At 52.0% G+C, this 6,066-nt stretch overlaps 1 non-coding gene across 1 annotated transcript; it reads left to right on the forward strand.

Moving 5' to 3' along the window:
• Positions 1–5,104: 5,104 nt before the first annotated feature.
• LOC118726192 lies at positions 5,105–5,210 on the forward strand. The gene has a single exon (XR_004990225.1). It is a non-coding gene; the product is annotated as a U6 spliceosomal RNA (small nuclear RNA).
• Positions 5,211–6,066: the final 856 nt, after the last annotated feature.

Consider the following 6,066-nt stretch of genomic DNA (forward strand, 5'->3'; position numbering starts at 1 on the left):
GAGAGGAGTAGAGAGTTAGAAACGTAGATGAGAGAGAAACATCGACCAGCTGCCTCTTGCACACCCCCCAACTGGGATTGTGCCCACAACCAAGGTACATGGCCTTGGCCGGAATCAAACCTGGGACTTTTCAGTCTGCAGGCCGTCGCTCTATCCACTGAACCAAACCAGTTTCGACCATCCGATGTTTTTAAAGACACACCATAACACATCTGTGTCTGCTGCCCCTGGGAGAGACCTGCCACCCTGTGTTCCCACCCCACCCCCTTTCCTCGGGCCCTTGTGTGAACACTGGGCTGTGTCCACCCAAAGACCATGCCTTCCAAAAGGGCCCCAGAGACGCTGAACCCCGCCGTGCTGATCTGACCTTGGATCCAAGCACTTCTGGTAATGCCGAGCGCTGGCGAGGGAGCCTCGGCTAAGATGCCCGTCCGGGACACCACTCAACCCCACATTTCCCCCATGAACAAACCCATAACTTCCAGCTCTCTTCCAGCCTCCCAGTCCCACGCAGCCCTTCAAGTCACGGATGGGCTGGCACTGCCTCTGTGCCAAGGCAATGCCAAGGCCCCGCCTGTCTGCAGGGGAGGGATCGGGCAGCTCCGTCCGTGACTAACAGCTTCGGGCAGTGCAGCCCCAGGCCCCAGGCTCAGCAAGCCGCTGCCTTCCATCTCCTTAGGTGTCTGTCTCTACTCCCCACGGCATCTCTCACTAGCTGCTGCGATGCCTCCCGCTCTGGACTGGGGCCAAGGAACCCCCCTGAACCAATGTGAGTGCAGATGAGCCGCCAGAGGCTGAGTCCGAGCCGCCCAGAGCCCACAGGACGGCTCAGCGGTGCCTCTAGGTGGCTGTCCTGCTCAGGCGATCACAGCAAGGGCAGCCAGGCGTGCCCGCGAGGCTACCACAGTGTCAACAGCGTGGGCGCCGAATGTGGCCTCGCCTGGAAGCGGTGACACGGAACCACAGGAGAAACTGAGTCCTGACCCGCCCATGAACCTGCTGACGACACGTGGCTCTCACCCCAGGGCCCAGGGCCCAGCCCCGTGGGAAAGGTAGTGAGCGGGCCGAGGGACGGCAGCCGGCTGGCCATGTTTTCATAAAAGGAGCCTCGCCATCTCCCAGGTCACTCCCAAAGCCGCACGCAGGAGCTGGAGACAAGCCTGCCGTGTCCTTGGAGCTGAGATCCCTCTTGAGGCCTCTCTCCAACTAAGACTATGTGTTCCTCACTGCTTCCCAGAACATGGAGAATGGAAGCTTTTTTAAAAAATATGCTCTTACTGACTTTTAGAGAGAGAGAAGGGAGAAGGGGAGAGAGAGAGAAGCTTCAGTGATGAGAGAGAATCACTGATTGGCTGCCTCCTGCACACCTCACCCTGGGGATCCAGCCTGCAACCTGGGCACATGCCCTGACTGGGAATCTAACCAGAGACCTCTTGCTTCATGGGCTGATGCTCAAACACTGAGCCACATCGGAAGCTTTTAATGCTTAATGTCTGTCCTCTCAGGAGCATCATCCTTTCTGGAGGCATAGGCGGACCTCTCAGGAAACTCTCCTGTTTGGTTTAACCGAAGGCAGCTGTGAAGGAGAGGCACTCGGGGGCTGCTGGGAAATTACAGCTCCATACCAGCATTCCTCGTTTCTCCCAGCCTGGGCGGGAGGGGTGGTGAAGCACTCCTGTTAGCCACACTCTGAGGAGGAACCCACTTATCCGAGCGACATTCACTACAGCTTAGCACTTGCTTCCCTGACACCTGACACTGGATTTGGGACATTGGAGGGAGTGTGGCTACCTACACCGGCTTGAGAGTCCCTTTGGCATCAAAACAGCGAGTACATTGAAAATGCGTCTTCTCAGACTAGCCCTGAGTTCCCTGCTGTTGGTGGAACTCTGTGGTTATTTTCCCATGGAAAGCACCTACCGGCCGTTACTGCTGCTACATACCATTGCTTAACAGCAGGGGTGGGGAACCTGTTTTCTGCCAACAGTTATTTTCATATTTATAACATCATTTGCTTATATAATTCAGCTAATATAAATTTATGTTGCTTTGAAAAAAGTTCCTAGAGTTATTGAATTTTGAGTCCTACATGCGGTTGCCTTGGCAGGGCCAGGCCAAACGATTTCTCCAGCCTTATATGGCCCACGAGCCAGACATTCCCCACCCCTGCTCAAAGGAGGATCCCAAGCAAAGCCAGGTTCAAGGGCAAGGACAGTAAACTTCACCCCTTTACAGGGAGCGGTGAGGCAGCCCCAGAGCTGGGCAGGGGAGACACTGTGGTAGCCACTGCGGAAAACACAGTGTCAGGGTTCAGTCTGTCTCTAGATAAAGGTTCAGTCCTCCAGGGTTCCCATATCCGTTCATTCATCTCTTATGAATCCAACAAATATTTATTGGCATCGCCTGCATGCCAAGTGCTGTTCTAAGCACTAAGGATACAGTATTGTTTGAAATTAACATTTTCTCCCAGCATAAATTTGAAATGGGAGTCACTGGTCAATCTCCAGCCTCCCTTGCAGCTAGGTGGGGCCATGAGATCAAGTCCTGACCTATAGCAAGTCCACCACACACCTCTCTGACAATCTCCTGGGCTCTTGTGTTTTCTCTGGAAATCTGCTGGAGAGAGAAGATGCTGAGGCCCCGAGGCTGATGGTGGGGAGAAAGTGCCATGGAGGGAGCCTTGGCCCCAGTGGCAGCGTGGAAGGAAGCCAGTGTCCTGTGCTCCCCACCATCACCGTGACATATCCGACTACAGGCTGTGAGAAGTCAGCTCTCACTGTCTAAACGCCAGTGACAGGGGTGTGTCAGAGCTGTGTGTGAGCATGCCCTTCGATAGGAGCTTGGGGCTGAAGACAACTAGTAAATTCGTGGGACAGATCAGCATGTTGGGAGCTCAGTGCCCTCGGGGTGTGGCTCACAGGGAAGCCTCCTGGGGAAGCCTGGGAAGGCCTGGGTATACCTGAGGGGAGGCACCCACACAGGTTTGGAGTGGGGTAGCATAACCTGACTCGGAATTCTAAGGTGCTCCTTTGTCTACCACGTAGAAAATAGACTGCAGAGGGCCAGGGCGAGACAGGAGAGAGGCTGGTGCAAGAACAACTGAGAAATGTTGGGTGAAACTAAGGTATTGACAGTGAATGTAATTTTTTAAAGTCATAGTTTGGATACAGAGCCAAGAGTGCTAATGGAACACTGTGAATAGTTTACCCTAAACAAGAAACATGGAACTGATAAATAGGTTGACCAGTCGGTTTTCCCAGGAGAGGCCAGCTATAAATTGGACTGTGCATTCTGAGGCAGTAAGCTGTGGCTAATGCTACTCAGAAAGAAGATGAGCTGGGGGATTAGATACAACCGCCACGGGAATAAGAGTAAGGAGAGAAAATAAATCCAAGGGCTGAGGGTAGGGACACAGCAACATTATGGAGATGGAAAGACAAAGGATCTGTAGTGGAGGGTCAACCAAGAGCAGGTAAGGACAGAAGATGCTGGAGAGATCGTGTAGGGTGCGAAGAAGGCAAGTCCAGTGCCATCCACACTTGACACACGTGTTTGTTTTTTACAAAGAAGTAAAACATGCCGAAACTGATTTGGCTCATTCTGTGAACTGGAGGGTCCCAGGTTCGATTCTGGTCAAGGGTATATACATTGGTTGCAGGCACATCCCCAGTAGGGGGTGTGCAGAGGCAGCTGGTTGATGTTTCTCTCTCATCGATGTTCCTAGCTCTCTGTCCCTCTCCCTTCCTCTCTGTAAAAAATTAATAAAATATATTAAAAAAAAGAAGTAAAACACTTTAGCTCTTAAGGTTCCAAAATACAAGGTAGTAAGTATTAATTGTACTATTTGTTCATTTGCCTGCACACTTATAACCACCAGGAATGTTTAATGTTTAACAAAGACATTTACAGGCCACGGGAGTCCCAGGTCCCCATGAGTGCTGACTTGGTTTCAGCTTGCAGCTCCTTGCTATGGTCCTGCCTGTGGTGCTCTTGGATTGGGCTACTGGAGCCCTGTCTCCCTGCCCCTCCCTCCTAACCACACCCGGCATTTCCTGTTGCTAAGGGCTCTGTTCCTGCTTCTGTGCGCTTCCTCCTAGTCAGTTCTCCTGACACAGCCAGTGTGTGCATCCCTGGGCCCCAGGGGTGTCCCAGGGCAGCTCTGTGGGGGAGGGTAGCAAACTGTGGGTGAGCTGCCTGGCATAGCCTGATGCAGGTGTGTGCTGCGGGGAGGGGCAAGCAGGAGTGGAAGCCAGGGAGGTGGGTCAAGGCCTCGGGCCTCCTTCTGAACTCTCACCTCAGACTTCCCAACGCTGGGCAGGCCAGCTCCTCAGCAAGTTCCTCAGAGGCAAACCTGGGTCTCTGCCTCTATGGCTATTCCTTCTATTCCTTTAAAACTCACTCCCATCAGCTGTCATCCCACCAGTGAGACTGCCCTGGTAAGACCAATGACTCCCACGGTCCATCCACTCTCAGACCAATGACTCAATGGTCCATTCACTCTCAGACCAATGAGAAGATAAAAGCCAACATTTTATCATCTGTGCTTTCAATGTCATGGAAAATCCGGGAGCTGCGTCAGTGTGACGTGCCCGCTGGTGCCTCCCTGGGACCCCTGCTCTCACAGCCATAAGTTCACCTCCCAGGTCCCCAGCTGCATAGCTCAGGCCTCTTGAATAATGGGAGTGTCCTTTCCATCGTCAGCTATTTCTTCCCAAATTCCATGGATGTCCCCTTTGACTGACACTACCAGAATTTCCATGTTTTCTCTCCTTATGGCATCTTCGTTGGCCAATGTTCATTTATTAATCATTTTTATAGCATGCTACCTAGGTCTGTCACTGGGAGGCAGCATAACTCTTCACTCTACTGTGTGTGAGACTAAGGACACGGTGACCCTCCCCTACAGACGGGCAGGGGTGGGACAGGGGACAGGAGGGCTGGCAGCCCAGGGCAGTTCCATTGCTGAGCTGTGTACCTGAACCTGAACAGGTTTGCTGGGAGCAGCTGCTACTCACTGAGCTGTGGGGACGGGCGCCATGCCTGCTGCTGCCAGCTCAGTGAGTAGCAAAGCCAGGCCACCTCCCTGCTTTGGAAAGCTGCTGCGGTGCTGGCGTGGGCAGCACAGACACTAAAACTGGGATGATACCAAGAGGATTGCATGGCCCCTGCGCAAGGGTGACACATGAATTTGTGAAGCATTCCGTATTTTTAAAATTAAAAAATTTCTTTGAAAAGTTGCCAAGAACATGAGCAGAAGTTATAGAAGACGCTGATGGCCAAGGAAAGGGTTTAAAAAAAAAAAAAAGAGAGAGAGAGAGAGAGAGAGAGAGAGAGAGAGAGAGAGAGAGAGGGACAGAAAATTAAAGCTGCTTGTTGGATGGGAGGGTCCTAGAGAGGAACAGTGTGTGACAGAGAAGACATGTTATGAGACTGACCCCCTCGTGTGGGCGAGTGGGGTGCAGGCCCATGCATGGAGTGTGAGGGTTAGACACAGCCATTTATCCACTCTCACTGAGCAGGGGATCGCACGGCTCAGGTTATGGTGGGAAGACGAGCTCTCTCCTGATCGGACACTTTTCTCACTGGACCAAAAACCTGGGTCTTTACATGAGAAAAGAGAGCCCAGCTGGTGTGGCTCAGTGGTTGAGCATTGACCTATGAACCAGGAGGTCATGGTTCAATTCCAGGTTGGGGCACGTGCCTATGTTGTGGGCTAGATTCCCAGTAGAGGGGTGCAGGAGGCAAGCGGTTAATAATCCTCTCTCATCGTTGATGGTTCTCTCTCTTTCTCCCTTCCTCTCTGAAATCAACAAATATATATTTTAAGAATAAATAAATGAGCTAATTGGTTTGGCTCAGTGGATAGAGTGTCGGCCTTCAGACTCAGGGGTCCCAGGTTCCATTCCGGTCAAGGGTATGTAATATGTTTGTGGGCACATCCCCAGTGGGAGGTGTGCAGGAGGCAGCTGATCGATGACTCTCTCTCATCGATGTTTCTAACTCTCTATCTCCCTTCTTCTCTGTACAAAATCAATAAAATATATTTTAAAAAAACTCAATAAAATA

The sequence above is a fragment of the Pipistrellus kuhlii genome, unplaced genomic scaffold, assembly GCF_014108245.1.
Source record: "Pipistrellus kuhlii isolate mPipKuh1 unplaced genomic scaffold, mPipKuh1.p scaffold_m20_p_21, whole genome shotgun sequence".
NCBI lineage: Eukaryota > Metazoa > Chordata > Mammalia > Chiroptera > Vespertilionidae > Pipistrellus > Pipistrellus kuhlii.